The sequence below is a fragment of the Dromiciops gliroides genome, chromosome 4, assembly GCF_019393635.1.
Source record: "Dromiciops gliroides isolate mDroGli1 chromosome 4, mDroGli1.pri, whole genome shotgun sequence".
In the NCBI taxonomy this organism is placed as follows: domain Eukaryota; kingdom Metazoa; phylum Chordata; class Mammalia; order Microbiotheria; family Microbiotheriidae; genus Dromiciops; species Dromiciops gliroides.
In genome coordinates this window covers 335,255,881-335,277,299 of record NC_057864.1, presented here as the reverse complement: position 1 = coordinate 335,277,299, position 21,419 = coordinate 335,255,881, and positions in this window count along the sequence as shown.

Here is a 21,419-nt window from a genome sequence, read left to right as displayed (position 1 = left end):
CAAGTCATCAAATAAAATGACTATATGAGGGGGGAATCCCTAATGGGAACAATGTATGGAAAGGAAAGGATTTCTGGGAAAAGAGAAAAGATTGAAAAATAAAATGGGGGGGGAGATAATCGAAACCTTACATATGGGAGCGGCAGGATCAGATAAATTCCCCATGAAGACTGGGTAATTTTCATGATGCCAAGTAATTGGTCAAAGTCTCCAGAAGTGGTGGTCCTTGAGAATCCTTCTCCCAAACCCTTCCCCAAAACCTCTCCCAGCATTCCCTAGGAATATGCCAAATCAATGTAGTCATAGGTATGAACAGAGGAGACAGAAACCAATTGGATGAATACCAGTTAATAAATTGGGTATAGATTATCCCTATCCAAATCGCTACCCCTTAAAGTTTTGGGAGATCTTTATGGGACTCCTTCTATCAAGCTATCTTTAATTTTAAAAAATATTCTGACATCAAATAATTTTGTTGTCCAGTTGTTTCAGTAATGTCCAACTCTTTTTGAATCAGTTTGGGGTTTTCTTGGCAAAGATACTGGAGTTTGTCATTTCCTTCTCTAGCTCATTTTACAGATGAGGAACTGAGGAAAACTGGGTTAATTGACTTGCCCAAGGTCACACAGCTAATAAGTGCCTGAGGCTGGATTTGAACTCATGAAGATGAGCCTTTCTCACTTCCTGGCACTCTATCCACTGCTCTACATAGTTGTGCTACCTAGCTCCACAAGTATCAAATATGAACAAGTAATAGCATTTCCATATTTAAAGTAGAACAAAAAAAGAAAGTCATACATGAAACTGTTAATCTTTGTTGCTTACTTTTCCCTAATTATGTTTCCAGGTTGATCAAACATTCACTCCCTTCACAAACTCTTTATAAGCTACACATTCATTTGAGAAATAAGGTTTTTTTTTTCCCTTCAAAATTAACATAGCATTCCCCAAATGCAATTGCATCCACACCTTTTGGGAATTCCCAAGGTTGGTGAATCATTAGCCTAACAATGACTCCCCAGACATGTTGATTACATTAAATCCAGAAAAGGCCATGTTAGTTAACATTGGTTGATGCCTAACTGATTGTTCTTCTGGATAGGGCTCAGGAAACCTGGTTATTTTTCAGGGTATTGAATTTCTCCACCCCTACATTCATGTCTGTCTGCTTTCTTAGTACTAATGGATGTAAAGAGGCAAATGGGGACATAGATGATAGAATACTAGCCTTGGAATCAATCAGGAAGATCTCAGCTCAAATCTAACCTCAAGCACTAACTAGCTGGGTGACCCTAGGCAAGTCACTTAACTTTTGACTGCCTCAGTTTCCTCAGTTATAAAATGGGGATCATATGACTTACGAGGATCAAATAAGATGCCATTTTTAAAGTTCTTAACATTGCCTGGCATAAAGGGAGCACTTAATAAATGCTTGTTCCCTTCACATTAAAGTCCTTTTTGGTCATCAGTTTTTTTTTTTTTAATAGGCAATTGGGGTTAAGTGACTTGCCCAGGGTCACACAGCTAGTAAGTGTTAGGTGTCTGAGGCTGGATTTGAACTCAGGTACTCCTGACTCTAGGACCGGTGCTCTATCCACTGTGCCATCTAGCTGCCCCTTTGATCATCATTTTTGACCCAAAGGACAGACAGAGGCAAATTTAAGAATCTTTTTGCTGTTAGGAATTAAGTAATCATTTTATAGCAGAACCCCCAACTTCTGCTCTTCCTGATTCTCTATTCTAAGAGAGTGCCCATGCCCTGGTACCATCCTGCTGACCAGAGGAACAGGCTAAGAATAAGTCATCAGTAGCTCACATTTATATAAACCTTGTGTTGGATGCTCCTTCTGGACACGAAGAGTATAGGTCCTCTTTAAGAAACTTCTTGCTCCTTTGCTCCCTGCCTCCACCCAGATGATGTGGAAGCTTCTTTTTTGGGGGGGAAATTTTTTTTTGAGAGGCAATGGGGGTTAAGTGACTTTCCCAGGGTCACACAGCTAGTAAGTGTCAAGTGTCTGAGGCTGGATTTGAACTCAGGTCCTCCTGAATCCAGGGCCGGTGCTCTATCCACTGTGCCACCTAGCTGCCCGGATGTGGAAGCTTCTTAGATCTTCTCTTCCTATAAACTCGCTCAGCCCCATGGGGTATATTCACCAATTACCTGTATAAATAATAGTTAGGATTTATAGTGTGCTTTAAGGTATCCAAAGCATTACATATGAGAACTCATTTGGCCCTCACAACAACCCTGTGAGGTAGATGCTATGATTATCCTCATTTTGCAAATGAAGAAACTGAGGCACAGAGGTCCATCGATGAACAAGTTTATTTACAGGTTGGGGAAGCAAGTAAAACTCATATAAGACAAAACCCATAGAAAACATTAATACCCACCAGTAGGCAGAGGCCTGTAGAGTTTCAGTCATCTACTATAATGCCCTGGATAGGACACTCGAGAGTTGTTCTATCACTGGTATTTCCCTCCATGGATCCTCTAGACATGACTATCTACATCACTCTGTTTTTCCTTCAGCTCCCTGATTCCTGCTGCTCTAGGCAGATGTTGCTGGTCTTTGCTCAGATCTAGGATCCTTTTGGCCATCTTACATTACTCTTCTGAGAAAGCACACCTTCCATACTTCTTTTCAGGTCCCAGCAGATGACAGCTATTTGCTGCTGTTAATAATGGCCTAATTTCCCCCTTTCTTTGTTCTTCCTCCAACCCAAACTATCTGTAGTTCTCTTTAGCCTCTAGAAAAGAATAGTTATTCTCTTTTTACGGGACCATCTTCCCTCCAGAATCTTTGCTGGCTTGCATTAACTGAAGAACAACTCTTTTCCTAAAGTTTTCTCTGTGGTCTTTCTCATGCCTCCTTGTCAGACATTCCTCTCCCACCTTTCCCCCACCAACAAATTTCCTACATATAGTAGATACTTGGATCCCTCAGAACAGAGATTCTTAACCTTTTTTTGTGTCATAGAACCCTTGGTGAAGACCATGGACTCCTTAGACTTCTTTTAAATGTATAATACAAAATACATTGGATTAGAAAGGAAGTTAATTATATTGAAGTGCAGTTATCAAAACAATATTTTTAAAGAGTTCAAGAATCAAAATATTGGTTCCTAGAAAGTTCTGGGAGAGAGGCACTGTGAGAAAGAGGAAGCCACAAATAAGTGTCTACGTTCATATATTACCTTATTAGAGTTTTCCAAAATATGCATTTTAGGATTAATATACTTTACCAGGCTCTATATGTGAAGCATCATGCCAACCTTGAAGGTTGAATTTGAATGTGAATCTCTTAGTCAGTCGGTTAGTCACTCAGTCAGTTAGGAAGCAACAAGCATTTATTGTTTGCTATCTGCCAGACACTATCCTAAGTGCTGGTGTCACAAAGGAAGGAGGTGAAGGAAGTCAATCTCTGCTTTTAAGAAGTGTATAGTCTAATAATGGAGACGTGTAAATAACTGGGTAAAGACATCTTAAAGTAATCTGAAAGGGGAAGGTTCTACTACTACTACTACTACTACTACTACTACTACTACTACTACTCCTCTTGTTATCATTGCCACTTGGCTAAGACCATCTAAATATTGGGGCTTACTCTAATTCAGGTTTTAAAGTTGACTGAGGTTTACTCCCAAATTAATGCTTTTTGAAGCTTAAACACCAACCTGAGGCTACTTCTCAAAAGTGTTAATAGGACTTCTGTAGCCCATTGTACAAGATCTCAAGGGCTGCATATTCACCAGCTTGTTTTTTCCAAATGAAACTCTTCTCTTCCATGTAAAACCATCAAATCTCTTTCTTCCCTTCATTCACTGGCAAAACATCTTGGACAGCTACATTCTGGCTCTTGGAAGAGATAGATGAGAGGATGTAACTGAAAGTGAGGGTTAATAGTTGAAATATTGTTAGTGTTTCAGGGGCAGATCAGGAAATGTTTATTTTCTCATTAATCCCAGTAAGTCTATTTATTTTCAGTTATTGTGGGATGGAAAGAATGCAGAAGAAAAGGACCACTGGATGGCAGAGTTGATGCCTCTGGCTTATGGCGTCACAGTGGAGGAGTAACTTTGGGATTGAGCTGAGTCCTTTGGGTTTTGGAAGTGGAGAGTCCAAGTGCAATGTTCTATATGGTTCTCTACCTCTGTGCCCTGATAACCTTTGAAATGAGGTCTGTTTAACCTTTTCCTTGTAAACTCAGTCCCACTTCAGAGTCTGGAACTAATCTTGTCCTTGATCTGGAGTAATTTAAAGCAATTTGGCCAGTATTAGTACCGAATCAGCCTGGCTTCTGGTTTTGGCCTCTGACTTTTGTCCTCATTTCCCAAACTGAGCTCTTCTCCGGCTTCCTCTTACCAAGCCCTTGTTTCTTAATCTAATTCTAATGACTGAAATGTTGTCTTGTTCTCTTGAGCCCAGTACCTTGCCATAATTCCCTGCCTGGTGATATAGTTCCTTTGGACCTGGGATCTTGCCTTGCAATTCCAGTGACCAGATTCCTGCCCTTGAACCTTCTGACTTGCTCCTTACTACCTGATATCACATCTTTAAGATGATAGTTATCTCTCTTCCTGGGCTGTGGTCAATTGTCATTTCCCAGAGCTTTGGATCCACCCCTCTCCTCTGAGAATATCTGCCTGCTGCCATAGTAGAAAAGAATATAGGGTTCTGCCACTAGCTAGCTGTATTACTTTGGACAAGTCATTTATTCTCTCTAAGGCCCAGTTTTCTCATCTGAAAAATCAGTGGATTGGATTAGATGGTTTGATATTTTAAAGTTTGAATGATATCTGAATCTATGAATTCCACTCTGCTAGCTTATTTTTGTAGAAAGTGGAATCCAGTAAACCTTGTGCTAGAGAATATCTATCTTAGAACTTAACTACTATACTTCATTAAGTTTCAAAAGGGGCAGAGTTAGGTATTATTTCAAAGTCTGTTGTCCTTAATAACTACTTCTTGGAAAGAAGAGCTCTTTGGGGTCCCTATTTGGGACCGATCCATATTAAAGTTGGTGGGAAATGCTAACTTTCCAGACTTATTACATATTGTTTCCTTTTACCTACTTTAACATTCAGCCAAACTGACCTATGCAAGTATTCCTCATCCATGACCTTCATTCAAGCTGTGGGCAGAATACCCCTTCCTCACCTCTAGGTCTTAGAGACTCTAGCTTCCTTTAAAGCTCAGTTTAAACATTACCTTCCCTAGGAAGGCTTTCTCTATCAGCCCTCCTGAGCTCATTGGGGGAAGGTTCTGTTTCCTTTTTTGGTCATTGTTTTTCCATTGCATAGAGAGTAGAAACTTCATAAATACTTGCTGATTGATCATCATGTTCTCCCTTGAACCCCATACTTTGCATCAATGAGGGAGATTGTATTTACTTATAATGTATATACCTCTCCCCTCCCCCTTACATGCTATAGGAGGGAAGTCAGGGCTGTTTTGGTTTTGTCTCTGCATATCCCCAGTGCCAAATTTGATGTTTTCCATAAGCAGACACTTTTAAAATGCTTGTAGAATAGATGAGTATCTCACAAGCAAATAAGGGGAACCCCCAACCTAAATTTTCTTTTTTTGGTGAGTATTCATAGGCACCTTTGCTGGTCACTTAAGTCATCCCCCTAGTTGTAAGTGGGACTGTATGTATTTACAAGCACAGACAGGTCAGGATGGAGAACTCAGAGAAGGCCCTATGACCCTCCTGAATGAGGTCCAACACACTTTACTGTCAGAAGGTCTAGTTAATTTCCAAATCTTTAGGCTGCAATTATACCCAATTTCTTTTGTTTTGGCCTCAAAGGAAGGCAGTGACTGGTCATCATCCTCTGTGTAATAAATTTACATATTGGAGACTAAGAAAGGAAAAAAAAATAAAAATGATTGTAGAAAGGTCTGCAAGATGTGTATGTTGGGAGGGAGTGTAGGAAGTGGTGAGTGGAGACAGAAGGAATTTTAGACTACTGGGTTCTATGGACCGAGGAAAGAGGTGAGTAAGAAAATGAGAAATTTAGGAGTTAAAATAAATATTAAGACCTTACTCAAGTCAAAGATCTTTAGAGTAGGAGACAGAAACCCCAGATGGCATTTTGGGGAAGCAAACAGTAAGACAGTTTAAAGACTAAAATAAGGCATGAAGATGGTTTCAGCTGTAGTTGTTTCTTTTCTTTTTATTTTTTTATTCTTCTTTTTAAAGATAACACTGATACTCAGGACTCAAATTCTGATTTCATTATAGGTCCTTTAGTTGGAGATAGTTCTTTCATTACTGGATTCTCTTATTCTTCTTATAGTTTTATTTTTAAAGCTTTTTTACAAGACCAAATGACCAGAGAAGGGCTTTATTTTTTTTTCAAAAAAGGTTTTGAAGTTTGTTTGCTTAACCAAGTGTTTGCAGTCATAATTAGGTTGCATATTAAAGTTCAAAACCAGCTCATGTTGGTAGTGACTGAAAATTGTTACCATCTGATGTCTGTGTGGGTAAAACACTCACCAAATGGTGTTGCATGCACTAAGAAGTAAAGGACTGGTTTCTGGGCAGTGCCAGGAGAGATCAGGGAACATCAAGGGTCTGGGCAACATTCAATTTCCAGATTTCCCATGGAGGCATTGTTGAATCTTAAAAAGGCCAGTACTATAATGTAACTGGAACCACTGAAAGTGATTTTACTCCATCAGCTATTCATTGACTTGTATGAAGAGCTGCTGGAGTATCCTTTCCTATCTCAATTCACCAGGTACCAAAGTGCCTGTGAAGCCAGAGTAGGCAGACTGCATTATAATCGTTGGGCATATTGAGATGGATTATGAGACAGTAAGAGGTAGTTTCTCCTGGGTCCTGGAGGATCCAGCTGAAAGCCAGGTTCTCATCAGAGACATGAGACACTGCTTAGGGTGTCCCAAATGAGTCAGCTCCTGGTCTGGTAATGTTGAAAGGCAAAACTGTCTTTAATTTTAGCAGTGCCCCATTTCCCTCTTCACCAGCATAAGAAGCCGATTAGGGAAAAGAAAGAAAAGTTTTATATGGCACATTTCAAACATCTTGCCCCAGGCATGAACCTAGGGAGAAGATACTTGGTTGATTTCATTGAGGCTCCATGCTTGCCTCTGTACCTGACATATTCTTAACTCTACTCACCAAATGGAATTAAACCAAAGGATCCAATCCAATCCAAAAAGACAATCTTTTCTAATATTAAGCAAAAGATAGTAAACAATTCAATAGTGAATTGTCCATTTGGGCATTTTGTTGGTTTAAATAAAAAGTCCTAATTGTATGACCCAATTGTGAAATCTTTGAATTGGACTATGAGTCAAGGGAATCGGGTTCCAATCTTGGCTTGGTAAGATGACCCTGGGCAAATCACTTAACTTCCTGGTACTTCATTTTCTTCATCTAGAAAATTAGAGGATTGAGCAAGATGAACTCTAAGGACCCTTCTGGATCTTCCATCCTATGAATCTATGAATAGTCTCTGATTAAATGATAGGAAGTCTGGTTTCTACATTAATTGGTATCTATGAGTAAAAAGTAGGAATGTTTCTATGTACAAGAATAACTCAGACTGCTTTGACTGCTGGGCTTTAAAGAGCCAATGTACTCACTTTATTCCAATTCAGTAAGTATTTGTTAAGTGTCTGCTACATCGTAGTACACCATGGTAGCTACTGTGGATACAAGGCATGGAAGACTATACTACAAAAAGCCCTTACCTCATGGAATTCATAATTTTGTAGGGAGATAGTCAAATGGATCTGGATTCTTATTGATCTGGGTATATTCTCTAATGATTTAGCAGTCCATCTTTGCCTGCCATCCATACCATGTGATTCTTATCCATTTCCTTTTCTAAATTTTACTAAAGGGGTTCCACTTATTGTGATATGGGCCTTTTTCTTTTTGTATTTTGGGGATATGATTAGAGCACACAATCTGTCCATTGGTTACACCTTGCTCTTGATGTGTGACCAGCTCATCTTCTTGATAATTCATACATTTCATGTGTGATATCCTTGACCTTACTTCTCTTTCATAATGCCATGTTTGTAATGTGTTATAGCCTTCTCACACCAATCTACAGTGCACACAAATAATTATAATACCAAGTAAGAATGTGATAAGTGCATGAGAAATCAAATGAAAGAGAGGACAAATTGGGGGAAGGGGGGAAGATCACCTCTCATTGGGAAAGCTGCTTGGAGAAGCTGGCACCTGGATTGACTTAAAAGTATAGTGAGGGGCAGCTAGGTGGCACAGTGGATAGAGCACCAGCCCTGGATTCAGGACTACCTGAGTTCAAATCCAGCCTCAGACACTTGACACTGACTAGCTGTGTGACCCTGGGCAAGTCACTTAACCCCAATTGCCTCACTAAAAAAAAAAAAAGTATAGTGAGATTTTAACAGGTGAAGATGTGAAGGGATTTTCTTCAAGCTATTCTGTGGTGACTATGTGAAAGCACAATGTGGATTTATGAGAAGAAAGGGTAGTACTAGGCAAGAGTTAGTATGCTTAGTCTATCTCTAAAATAGAATATTTAATAGGCAGCAGTTTGAAAAATAGTTGAGTAGGTAGGTTGGAGGTTAAACTCTAGAGGATCCTGAATGTCAGGATAAGGAGTTTGCTTTTTAATTGGTGGATAATGGGGAGAGGTACTGAAGGTCTTTTTATCAGTGAATTAGAATGATCAGAGCTACGTGTTAGGAGAATTCTTTAGCAGCTCTGGGAAAGCTAAATTGGAGAAAAAGAGAGAATAGAGATTAATTAGGGGATATTATAACAGTCTAGGAAATAATAATAGCTTATATTTATATAGTACTTACTATGTGTTAACTATGCTCCCTTATGAGTACTTACTAGGCACTGTGATAAGGACTTTACAATTGTTATCTGATATGATCCTCACAACAATCCTGATATGTAGATGCTATTACTATCCTCATTGTACACTTGAGGAAACTGAACCAGACAGAGTTTCAGGGATGTGCCCAGGGCCATACAGCTAGTAAGTATCTGAGGCCAAATTTGAACTTAGGTCTTTTTGACTCCAGCTCCAGTGCTCTATACAACCTAGTTGTCACAGGTGAAAAGATGAAGGGTTGAATGAGGGTGGTGGCAGTCATAGGGAATGTGCAAGATGTTGTTTACAAATGCAAAGAATTGAGGAGTCAGAATAAGTAGGAATTGGTAACTAACTGGATGTGGGAACCAAAGGGGAGGGAAGACTCTCTGGGTTTTAAGCCTGGGTGACTGGGAGATAGTGGAGGCATTCAAAGAGAAAATAAAGTGAGGAGGAAAGGCACATTTGATGGGGTGGAGAAGATGATGAATTCAGTTTGGGTTATGTTGAGGTTAAGATGTCACTAGGTGGGGCAGCTAGATGGCGCAGTGGATAGAGCACTGGCCCTGGATTCAGGAGTACCTGAGTTCAAATCTGGCCTCAGACACTTAACACTTACTAGCTGTGTGACCCTGGGCAAGTCACTTAACCCCAATTGCCCCGCAAAAAAAAAAAAAAAAAAAAAGATGTCACTAGGACATACAAGTAGAAAGTGTACTCAGTGTGAACAGCCTAAACTTGATGGCCCAGGTTTATACCACATGTAGGAGATGAAGATTCAAGGTTCTTGTCTGTATATTATAGTGGAAAGAGAACCACAGAGACTGGGGTCTCAGCTTGTCACTATCTGGTTAGGTGACTTGGGGCAAACTGCTTCCCCTCTTCAACAATTAGGTTTCTCACCTGAAAATGGGAACAATAATACTTCCTGGTGCTGTTTGTAGGAACAAATGAGATAATATTTGTGAAGTACTTCACACTGTGAGATACACACACACACACACACACACACACACACACACACACATATATATATACACACATATACATACATATACACATTTGGTTTTTTTTGCAGGGCAATGAGGGTTAAGTGACTTGCCCAGGGTCACATAGCTAGTAAGTGTCAAGTGTCTGAGGCCAGATTTGAACTCAGGTCCTCCTGAATCCAGGGCCGGTGCTTTATCCACTGTGCCACCTAGCTGCCCTGTGATATTTAATATAAGCTATCATAACTATCCCCATCCCCATCCCCATCATCATCATGGTTGTTGCCATTGTTATTCTCTAGAGGCTACATAAAATCTCAGGGTCACATTTAGGCTTGATGTAAGGAAAAGCTTCCTAACAGTTACAGAATCACAGTGTTTGAGGGTTGAAAGGAACTTGGGGGACCATCTAGTCCCACCCATACATAAAAGGAATCCCTACTATTTCATGCCTGACAATGATCAACAAGCTTCTTCTTGAAGACTTCCAAGGAGCAATTATCTCCCAAGTAGAATGGACTATCTTGGGAGCTAGCTGGCTCCTGCTAGTAATAGATCTTTAAGAAAAGGATGATTGACTTCTTACCAACCATGTTGTGGTAGGCATCCGTTGGGGCATACAGGTTGGGCTTGATGGCCAATGAGCTCCCATCATACTCTGAAGTTCTGTGGGTCTATGAATCTTATTTACTCCATGGCTACTGTTTCTCTGTGTCTGTGTCTCTTTATCAGTCCTTTTATCTTTCCATCTCTGTCTTTAGGTCTCTTTGTCTAGCTATCTCTTCTCTATCTTTGCCTCTTTCCATCTGGTCTCTCTGTGACACATGTAAGGCTTACCATTGTATCAGTTCTGATTAACAAAATAAACTGAAAGAATATGGGGCCAGAATGTGAAGGAAAGTCAATGGAATGGCAAAAGATTCAAGCAGGCCTTTGTCTTTCTGATCCAAAATAGATTTAAAAAACACTTTAAAATAGAATAAATGAAATAATAAAATGCATACTGACTTTATAATGGGTAGGAAAAAGAAAAAAAGAGGTCAAAGAGATTAGTAAAAATTCCAGTAAAAACTGCAGTTTTTGGAAAACTTTTTTTGCAGTCTATATTGAAACCAGGTGTTTCCAGGAAGCCTCAGGTACATGCTGAAAAGCATTAGGTTGTTTATCCCTCCTTGTCCTGCAATGCAATGATTAAACAACAAAAGGAATACATCGTCCCTTGTGAAGACTCCAAGGGGAGAGGAGCAGCTACAGATGCCCCGTAAGAATATTTCAACAACTATCACTGATAAAGTCCTCATTTCTCAATTACATAGAGAACTGAGTCAAATTTATAAAAATACAAGTCATTTCTCAATGGATAAAGGTCAAAAGGATATGAATAGGCAGTTTTCAGACAAAGAAATTAAAACTATAGTCATATGAAAAAATGTTCTAAATCACTATTGATCAGAGAAATGCAAATTAAAACAATTCTGAGGTACCACCTCATACCTATCAGAGTGACAAATATAACAAAAAAAGGAAAATTTTGGATGTTTGGAGAGCTGTGGGAAAACTGGAATGCTAATCCACTGTTGGTGGAGTTGTGCACTGATTCAATCACTCTGGAAAGCAGTTTGAAACTATGCACAAAAAGTTATAAAACTGTACATACCCTTTGATCCAGCTGATATGGGGAGAAAGCAAGTGGTTCCTTAGGATTCCTCTGTAAAGAATTACCCTCTCACGTAAGTCCTATTTAGGAATAAAATAACAGGTTTATTAGGGTACAAGAGAAACTGGCCTGGAGGAAGGTTTTAGAAAAAAATGCTTTCCTCCCCTACTACCTTGGGGAGCGCCCTTTTATAGGGCTAAGATGGCGTGGGTAAAAATGTCCCTTATTGGATAATGGGTTGGAGCTTGTCTGGTGGTGGACTGGGGTAGTTTGATGATGGGTCCTGAGCAATCTGGTGATGGGCGTTGACTCCATCCTGGTGGGTCCCAGCAGTCTGCTGGTAGGTGGTTCCTGTGTCCTCTCCTGGTGTAACCATGCCTAACTGGATTACCTCATTCAGGTGGTGAGGAGGGCTGGAATGTAGGGTGGTGGTCCTGGAGCTTGCTCAGTTCTATATAGTGCTGCTTATCTCTTTTGGGTGTGTCCGTCCTTAGTTGAGCTCAAGGAGAGGCCTCTTTGATTTCAGGGGAAAACTCCTGGGGTTTCAAGGAAAAAGTTCCTTGACCTCCCTAGACAACTTCTGGGATAACCGGGGCCCATAATCCTCCCATAACAGAACCTAAGGAGTATAGTCTAATAGGGCCATAAGACACCAATACAGATAGCTAGAACATAAAATATTACATGACAAGTGCACTAAAAAGGTTAAAAAAACAAAGTATTACATGAGGTCTAGGTTGGGGGGAGGAATATAAGTCATCATCAAATCAGGTGATCAGAAAATGCTTCCTTAATATGGTGGCTCTAGAGGAGGGCCTAAAAAATGGGAAACTATTAAATAGTGGGTGGGGGGGGTGGATTGGGGTGTGGGGAGAAAGACAATGCAGGCTTAGAAAAAAGTTGCCTGAATGAAAAGATATGACAGAATGACAGTTGAATGCAAGTACTGGTGGCAGAGAGGAGTTCAATTTGGTTAAAAGAGAGAAATACTGAAGGGGAGTATAGAGAGAATAGAAAAGTGTTCCAGATTGTGGAAGTTCTTGAATATCTGGCAGAGAAGGCTTAGCTTTATATGGGAAGAATGATAATAGGAAGGTGTTATGGATTTTTTAGTAGAAGCATGAGAAAGTTTATTTTGGCAGTGGTATGCAGGATGATCTTGTGGGAGGAAGAAAGTGGAGGTGGGAAGCCTTATAAAGAAATAGTCCAATAGTCCAGATCTGTGGTAATGAGAGCCTATAATAAGGTGATGGTAGTATGAGATAGAGAGGAGAGGATAGTTGCAAGAAGTGGGGTCAAGGCAAAGTTGATAGAATTTGGTGACCAAATGTTATCAGGAATGAGGAAAAGGAAAGAATCAATGATAACTGCAAAGTTGTGAACATGAGAGACTGGGTGAATGGTGATGTCACAGACAGAAAGAGGGAGGAGACATTTGAGGGATACTTAAGAAGAAGTTATTGGGAATGGTAGCACATCAAGGAAGCCAGAGTCTTTAGAAGAACAGATTGAAAAAAAATTAAAGGGGCAGGCTGTGATCACGGTCAATGCTGGACATGGAGGCAAATGAAGGAAGAATAAGAGAATTAGACTGGAAGAATAGGTCTTTGTCAAGGAACTGAAAGTCATAAGAAGTGTAGAGAATAGGTTTACTGAGAATAAGAAAGCTGAAGACAAAAGACAGTTGTGGTCAGAGACTATAATTTCAAAAATCCAAATATTGGATATCAACCAATCAATAATCATTTATTAAGCATCCATTGTATTCCAGGCACTGTACTAAATACTGGGGATGCAAAAAGAGACAAAAGACAATCACTGCACTCAAGGAGATTACAATCTAATGGGGGAGAAAACATACAAACAAATATATGCAAAGCAAACTATATATAGGAAAAGTAGTAAATTAAAAAATAGTAATTAAAAGAAGGAAGGCACTAGAATTAAGAGGGCTGAGTAAGGCTTCCTGTAGAAGGTAGAATTTTAGTTGGGACTTTAAGGAAATTAGTGAGGTCAGTAGTCTATGGGGAGGAGTGAGAAGGTTTCAGGCATGGGGGAAAGCCAAAGAAAAAGCCTGGGGTTAAGAGATGGAGTATCTTCTTGTGGACCAGCCAGGAGGCTAATATCACTGGATCAAAGAGTACCTGTTGGGGAGTAAATTGCAAGAAGACAAAACAAGAAGTAGGGAGCTAGATCATGAAGGGAGAGATTGAAAATAATTGAAAGAGTGGGGATGATCAAGGGGGCAATCTGTTGGATGGAATAGGATCACATGAACAAGTAGAGGGATTAGCCTTGCTAAGGTCATTTCATCATATAAGAGAAGGGTGAAGGAGGAGAGAGTGGCAAAAGTCACCTGAATGATAGGAGATGAGCAAGAGGTGAGGAGAAGGAATTCATGGTGAATAGTTCAGTTTTTCAGTAAAATATGAGGCAAGATTCACAGCTGAGAGAGTGGGGGGATTAGGGGCAGGCAAAGCCTTGGGAGGTTCAAGGAGGGATAGAAAGATTTGGATGAGTCACTGTGCAGAGGAGACAAGTGAGTTGATAAGGGAGCTATAGTAGGATTGCCTAGGAGCAGCGAAGGCTCAGTCAAGGTTATGCAACTTAGATTTGTAGTTGACCAGTCAGAACAGTTATGTGATTTTTCCCACCTTCTATCAGTAGCATGTATGTAGGAGGGAAGGCAATGAATGGTGGGAATGATCCAAGGCTGAGACTTGGCTCAGAAATTCTGGAAGATGGTAAGATTTAAGGTGTGACCTCATTAGCATGTGGATGGGAAAAATTAGTAGAATTGAGGAGGTTGAGGAATTATGTGGTCAGGATGTTTGAGGGGTTGCCAGCATGAATATTGATATACCTGAGGTTGAGAGAAGAGGCCAGAATGTAAAGAAAGGCCAAGATAATTACAGAAATCATTGAAAACATTGATAAAGTTACCTCAACATTGGTAGATGAAAGTAGTGACATTGGGAACAGGTTGGTATAAGTGGATTACATAGACCTCAAAAGAAGAAAGTTCATTGAGAGATGGTGGTAGAAAAATGGTCTGGAGGAGGCAATGAAGAGTAAGAAATATGTATACCCTTCCTCTTAGCCCTGTAAAGAGGACAAGGGAAGGGCAGAAGGTGGGCAAAGAATGGCCTCTGTTGGAGAAATTGGTCAGGGATGTGGTTTCCTTGAGTGAGAAGTCATGTTTCCATGGGAAATATATTAGTGAAAAAAATTCCAGGATGTAGGGGAATATCGCAAGGAGGAATCAGGTGTCTTGCTTCAAAGCTCTATAGCTTTTGAGGTTTTTTTTTTTGCTTGTTTGTTTATTAATTTTACCACTGTTTCATTGTTATTTGGGAAATGGGTAGCCTATTACATGCAAACTATTTCTTAGGTCCTCAGAAGAGGTCCCAAGAGAGGAATAGTCATTAGTGAACTCCTATGAAAATAAGCACTTGCCAGAAATTAGGTGGTTACCAGATACTGAAAGAATAATCTGTCCAGAAACAAGACAAACAAAAAAGAATGCCACAACAAGCATTACATATTTCTTTCTCTGCTATTTTCTCTCTTTTTTGGACAATGTAATGGAGAAAATTATAATAATAATAACAACAATAATAGTAATTAACATTTATGTAGTGCTATGTGCCAGGCACAATTATTATCTCATTTGATCCTCACAACAACCCTGGTAGATAGGTGCTATTATTATCCCCATTTTATAGATGAGGAAATTGAGGCAAACAGAGTTTAAATGACTTGCCCAAAGTGACACAACTTGTAATTGTGTGAGGCCATATTTTCACTCAGGTCATCCTGATGCCAGACCCAATTCTTGATCCACTGCACTACCTAGCTGCCCCTGAAAAAGATTAAATCCGTGATGAATCTGGTGAGCAAGAGATCCCTGAAGTTTTCAAGAATAGTAGTTTTTAAACAACTGAAACCACATGGAAATCTCTCCCCCAATATGGAAGATAAAGATGTTTTTAACTTTGGGGAAAAAGGATGTGAAGAGAGGCTCAGTGAAATGGTGTTTGTAGGGAATGTCATTTTATCATCAGTAAAATGACATGGTTGAACTAGTAGTAAACTCCATGGTCCCTTCCAGATCTAAAAATATATAGCTGTGTGATGCAATAAGGCCAAAGTGTCCAAGTTGTAGCTGCTATAAAACACTAAGAACCACCTTCTTCAATGGTGACAGATAAGCTAAATGCCCATTTAGATAAATGATATCCCAGGTTGGTCGAAGAATTAGCTAAATATTAGCCACAATTATTTCTTTCAGCCCATTACTTACAGACATTCATAAATCAATAAAATCAGTGTGATTTGTTTGTGGGGGGAGTTAAAACTGTTTCTTCAGAATTCTCTGAGATAAGATGAGAAAGCAGTGTATGGTAAGTAGATCCAGGTTCTACTTTCAGTCATTTTCTTAATAATGTCTCTTGTTTAAAATATTGTTTCCATGAACAAGTATTTATTTTCTTTCCTTCTCAATTATCTACCACTTACCCTTCCCCATAAAAAATAGAAAAAACCCCACTTGTAATAAATAAGCATAATCAATCACAATAAATTGCTGTATTGGCCATGTCCAACAATTTATGCCTCATTCTGCATCTAGAGGCCATCACTTCTTTGTTAGAAGGTAGGTAACATGTATCATCATCACTGGTACTCTAGAATTGTGGTCAGTTACTGCACAGATCTAAGTTATTCAATCTTTTAAAGTTATTTGTCCACAAAATTTTTTGTAATTGTAACTCTCTTCACTCTGCAACAGTTCATATAAGTCTTGCCAGGTTTCCTTGAAATCATCCCTTTCATTATTTATTGTGTAATTTAAGATTCTAAATGTGGATTCTAATCTGTTCCCCCAGTTTTGGGGGAAACTGACTAAAATCACTGATAAAACGAGTTTAGGTTTTTAAGGGTTTATTGGAAAATAGAAAGAAAAAGATTGAGAACAGAATTCCAACAGCCTGGCATTCCTCTCTTTCCTCAAATTTCCTGTGAAGTCCTCTGCCGCCACCACCATCAAGTCAGGAACCCAAAAACGCCAGAGCTCTCCGCGCAGGCTCCCTTTCCTCCTTCCTGTCTCCTCCCAGAAAATAGGAGGCTCCTCAAGTTGATTGGCTGGTAGCCTTGATAGACAGCACCCATGAGTAAATGTCATTTCCTGACGCCAAGGAAAAGCCACAATGCCTCTGAGGCATTTTCCTCATGGCGGAGCTTTCCCACAGCAAGTCTCCAGTAGGTGGCATCATTCCAATCATTACATTATTATGGCACATTAGCATTCCATTCCATTCTTCAGCCACAATTTGTTCAACCATTCCTCTATTGATGTATTTCTCCTTAGTTTACTCAATAATCTTTCCTAAACAAATAGGTGAAAGAAAGAACCACTGGGTCAAATTAAGAGATTTATCTTCCACAGCAGGTTAGATAATCATTCTGTTATACTTTCAATGCAATATGAATCGAGCCACTAAAGTTCTATATCATCAATGCAATAATTAATTGATCTGGGACTATACTACTAAAAACGAACAAGTGATATATCTTTTCATGAAAACAGTGAATCTTTTAAGGCCTCTTTCACTCATATAGTCCCTTAGACTTGACCATTATGTCTGTTTGCCACTTCCCACTCTGGCTGGAGAGTCAGAGAATCTGTGTTGGAAGGAACCACAGAGGCTCTCAAATCCATCCTGCATCTGATTAAGATACATACCCCTCTTCAATTTCCCAACAAGTGGGCATCCAATCTTTCTTGAAGGTAGGGGAAACCCACTGCCTCTTGAGGCTGGCCATTCTGTTTTTGGATAGCTCCAATTATTAGTAAGGCTGGTTCTGGCCTCTGCAAACATGATGTCCATTTGAGAAGGCTTCAGAATCATGGTGTGGCGTAGTTAAAACATTGGGCTTGCAATTACAGACATTTGATATAGTTACCAACTTTGCCACTGGTTTTTTTTTTTTTAATGCAAAGCTAAGCAATGAATTTAACTTTTTTGATGGCTGTTACTATATGGATTGTTTAGATGAGAAGTGAGAATTAATGACAGTAGATAAAATTGTTCTTAGCTCATCAATATTCAAAGTGGGTGGTTTTTTTGTGTGTATAGCACCATGTTGCCCTCTAGTGGATAACCAACAAAGGTAAGAGCTTTAAAACTTATACAGGTAATAGGAAATCTTTCTACAAGTGGAAGGACTCACCTTGTGAAGGCCAGATGTAGTCAGAGGATGTCTAAGGTAAAAGAGATCTTTTAAATCTTTTAAATCCAAATCTCTCATTTTATAAAAGAGGAAATCGAGGTCAAGAATGGTTAAGTGAGGGGCAGCTAGATAGCGCAGTAGTAAAGCACCGGCCCTGGATTCAGGAGTACCTGAGTTCAAATCCGGCCTCAGACACTTGACATTTACTAGTTGTGTGACCCTGGGCAAGTCACTTAACCCTCATTGCCCTGCAAAAAAAAAAAACAAAAACAAAAAACAAAAAACAAAAAGAATGGTTAAGTGACTTGTCCAAGGTCCCACAGTCAGTAGCCCAGTTAAGATGAAAACTTTGTTATCTGACTCCTGACCCCATCCTCTTTCTACTACACCCCATTGCATCTCCACTGGATCACAAGTCTCATCCATGTCTTTTGTCAATTTCTCCATCCAATAGTCTAGGAGACTTCTTCAGGTTCTTTTAATAATTCAGAAGGGCCGAAATAACATTTGGGTTAGCTCTCATTCTTATTACATAACAAACCTGTGCCCTTGCACATAAGCAACTTTTAATCTAATAAATCTAAAGTTGACCTAGATTCCCCATTCAGCTTTAAGATCATCTATGCACAACTCTCTTTGACAAAACCTGTGCTGCTCTATACTATATTACTTTTTCTTCTTACCTGGTAGCTCAAAGATGAAGAAATGTCTGATTTCAAATGCTCAAATATGCTACCATTTCTTGTTCTGCCCGCTTGTCAGACCATGTTCTGTGCTTCTACAAGCCCCAACTCCCAACTGAATTTGCCCTAAACACAATTTTGCCTAGTTATAACTGTGCTTCAGGGTTGGTATCTTCAGAATTGGTCTAAACTAGGCAAGACTCCAGGGCCAAGGACAAAGGTCAAATCTCTCTCATTGAAGAGTTTTCCCCATAGAATTTGGTGATTTATTTGTTGTTTTCTTCTCTTCTGTTTACTTCTACTCCAATGAGCTTTAGTTGACACTATAGTTTAGTTTAATTATAGCTTATGTTTACTCTTACTCTGATGAACTTTAGTTGGCATTATAGTTAAGAAGTTGGATATTTGGCTGTTTAAAGCTAGGGCCTCATTTGATGTTTGCAATCTGGTGGGGTTATCCATATTCCAGGGTCTTATCTTCAATTTCACAGTTTCTTGAATTCCATTTTTATCAGTGGTGAAGCTCTAGGGAAATAATTTACTCTCAAAACTCAGAAGAGACTGATTTCTAAACCAAAAATCCAATTTAACAATTTACTACAGGAAATATACATTTTAAGTGACTGGAAGACTCATTTTTAAGATTGAAAATATGAGAGCAAGGCAGATGTAGACAGTTGAGTGAGGGAGATAACTATCCTTACTCAAATTATATCCCTAGGCTGTTTAAAAAGTAGTTTGGTTTTTGGCATAGTGGCAGGATCTAGTCTTTTTGTATGTTTGTGATAGATTATGGAGTGGTTATTGGATGTGGTGATAAGAGACATATATATGGTTATCTCTGTTTACCTATTATCTATTTTTGTATCTATCTGACTTTGAGGTAATAGAGAATGGACTAATTATTGTATAAGTGAAGAAGATGCTAAATACTGGAATGTGTGAAGGAGGAAATGTATCCATTTTAGTTCCTTGGAGTTGATTTCATGTTAGATATGTGGAAATGACTCTAAGATCCCAAAAGATATGTAGCGAGACCATCCCCTCACAAGTAGCATGGGGCTGTCCTTGTGTGGCTTGAAGGGAGACAGAATAGATATCTATAGCTTCTTTTCCCTCTAGCCTTCTCTAAGGGAGGCTTTAATTACTTCCAGGAGGGAAGTAGGAAGTTGGGAACCAAAATGTGACTACTCTGCTCTACTCAGAAAGAGGGAGTACAAGGCTAGAATTATGTTTATCTCCTCCCTTAAAAATTATTAGCCTAGGGGGCAGCTAGGTGGTGCAGTGGGTGGGGCACCGGCCCTGGATTCAGGAGGACCTGAGTTCAAATCTGACCTTAGACACTTGACACTTACTAGTTGTGTGACCCTGGGCAAATCACTTAACCCTCATTGCCCCACATAAACAAACAAACAAACAAACAAACAAAAACCAAAAAAACAAGAAACAAACAAACAAAAAGTATTTAGCCTAGGGGATGTAGTTTTGAGCTTTAGGCTTAATTTCTGATCACTATTCATTAATGGGAGGAAGCAGGACCCCAAGCTTTATATCCAAGGCTCGATTACCTTCCCACCAAATATTAGTTACACAATGAACACACAGCAAATAGCAAAGAAACCCAATTATCTAAAGTCAAAAGCAAAACAAATCAGAGTATACATGGGATAATATATAGCAGATATTACATAAGGAAGGCAGTCTCCCTTTGGGAGTAAATAATATAGACCAGAAACTATAGAGTGAAGGAGGTCTCCCATTGGAAGTGAGATAACTATGCTCAACCAAAAGAGATAATTCTAGATCTCACCCAAGGGGAGGTTCTCCACAACATCTTATGAAGCAAGCTGGATATAATGACATGATGGATTTTGCCAGCTTCTCTCATGCCAGCTTCTTTTCAGAGTCTTATTTTTTCCTTCAGGTGTGTTTTTTACCCTCCATTTTGTGTCAGATAGAATGCCCCTGAGGTAACCACAGAGCCTGAAGAGTCTGGCAGTCTACTCTCTCTCATTCTCACCAACTCTACCCTTGCCCTTATGCAGGTGAGGGGCATTGACTTCACCAATAAGGAGAGAGTCCCATACCAATGGGCTTTAAAACTTGGGCTACAGAGAAATACAAGCATTTTGTTAAACCAGCATCCTATCAGAGCTGCTCTATGGCAGTGAGTCATAGAATGAGAGGCAATCTATGGTACTAGAGTGAAAATTCAAATTGATAAGATCACAGATCCATTGGAATGCCTGAGCCCAATTCTAAGTCCCTGGTTCTCTCTGAATGGGCAAGGGGAACACTTGGGGGAAAGCAGACTGACCAGAGACTGGATATGAGTGTAATCCAGGGCAAGTAAGAAATGCTTAAGATCACTGAATCATAGACTGAGAGTGGAATGGGAGCTCAGAGACCATCTAATTATGTCCTCTCATTTAATCACCAAGACACTGAGGTGTGTCTGTTGTTGTTCAGTCAGTCATATCTGACTCTTGGTGGCCCTGTATGAGGTTTTGTTGGCAAATATACTGTAGTTGTCTGTCATTTCCTTCTCCAGCTCATTTTACAGATGAGAAAACTGAGGCAAACAGGATTAAGTTACTTGCCCCAGGTCATACAGCTAGTCTAAGTATCTAAGGTCACATTTGAACTCAGATATTCCTGACTCCAGGCCCAGCACTCTATTCACTGAACCACCTAGTTGCCTCCAGCAGGCATACAGAGGTAAAATTACCAACCCAAGATCACAGGGGGAAAAAGTGGCACAAGCCGGATTCTAGTGCTGGCTATTTACCTTCTCATTAAGGTTGCTATCCCATTAAGGAACACAAGGAAAAGAGTTAAGTAGAATCTAATTTGGTGAGTCAAAATCAAAGTCAGATGGTCTTGAGGACAATTGCATCCAGTTAATGGCAGTATCTGATGACTGACTCTCCACTATCAAGTGCAGTTTTTTTAGTGACTTGAATGCTGTATCTACCAGATACATCATTTATCTCCCTTGGACTTACTTTG